Source organism: Nannospalax galili, unplaced genomic scaffold (assembly GCF_000622305.1).
Source record: "Nannospalax galili isolate Female #2095 unplaced genomic scaffold, S.galili_v1.0 scaffold5069, whole genome shotgun sequence".
Taxonomy (NCBI): domain Eukaryota; kingdom Metazoa; phylum Chordata; class Mammalia; order Rodentia; family Spalacidae; genus Nannospalax; species Nannospalax galili.
This window is the reverse complement of record NW_008358835.1, coordinates 42587-43756: the sequence shown is the minus strand read 5'-3', so window position 1 is coordinate 43756 and position 1170 is coordinate 42587. Positions and strand designations below refer to the sequence as shown.

The following is a 1170-nucleotide window of genomic DNA, read 5'->3' as shown; positions in this document are numbered from 1 at the left end:
GTTTGACTTGCAGGAGAGAAAGCTGTGCCCTAACTAGGGATACCCTATATCCCCTGTCCCTTAGAAAGTTGAGGGGCTTGACTGTATGAGTCTTGGAAAAGGAGAGAGATGGAGAGCAAAGAAGGTCATCTACATTCTGCGGGATGGTGGAGGGGTTGAGGAAAGTTAGATCTTGGGCCTGAGCCTGTCCAAAAAGATAAGAGCTATCTAGAAACCCTTGGGGCAAAACAGTCCAAGTTAGTTGGGAAGCCATCCCAGTGTCAGGGTCCTCCCAGGTGACTGTGAAGGGGTTGTGAGAGTCAGGATGTAAGGGTATCGTGAAGAAGGCATCCTTAAGGTCTAGGACAGTAAAGTGAGGGCTAGAGGAAGGGATAAGAGAGAGAAGAGTATAGGGGTTAGGGACCACTGGATGAATGGGGACAACTGCTGTACTAATGAGGCGGAGGTCCTGGATGAAACAGTAGAAGCCAACAGGTTTGAGGACAGGGAGAATGAGGGTATTGTGGGGTGAGTGAGTAGGCTTGAGGAGATTAGCTTTTATCAGTCTTTGGATTACAGGCTTAAGTCTGTGTTGGTGTCTGAGTGTGATTGGATATTGAGGACTACTGGGAAATAGGGAGAGGTCCTTTAAGAAGATGCAGATAGGAGTGAGTGTGATGTGAGGCTAGCCTGGGCCGAGATGTCCCAGACCTTTCAGATCAACCTTGGAAGGTGGGAGCAGCCAGGTCCTAGTCCTAAGGGGTGGGGATACAAGGTAGAGGGGAAGACTGTGGAAAAGGGAAGGGAAATAGACAGAGTTTTGCATAAGGTGTCTGCCAAGTGTGGGGACTGGGCAGAATGGCATAACCAGAAAGGAGTGAGCTAAAGGGATTCCCCCAAAAACACATGACAGAGATCGTGTTGTTCTGGGGGTGTGGGTCTTTCCATCCACCCCCACCATGGAGATCTATGAGAGGACAATCTTACCACAGTAAGAGGGGAGAACAGACCATGATGCCCCCATGTGCAAGAGAAAAGAAATCGTTTTACTTGCCATTATGGCTGTTACTCTGGGTTCCTCAATGGTGATGGTCATCGAGGAGGTGGGGGCCAAAGAGACAAGGCCTTGCCAATCTTCAGCCACCATGTAGAGTGGGTGGGGTCGGAAAGGCAACTGGCCCACCTTGGCGT

At 50.0% G+C, this 1170-nt stretch overlaps 1 pseudogene; it reads left to right on the top strand.

Moving 5' to 3' along the window:
* The first annotated feature begins 409 nt into the window (after positions 1–409).
* The window catches only part of LOC103725090, a 20386-nt pseudogene continuing 19625 nt past the window's right edge, over positions 410–1170 (top strand).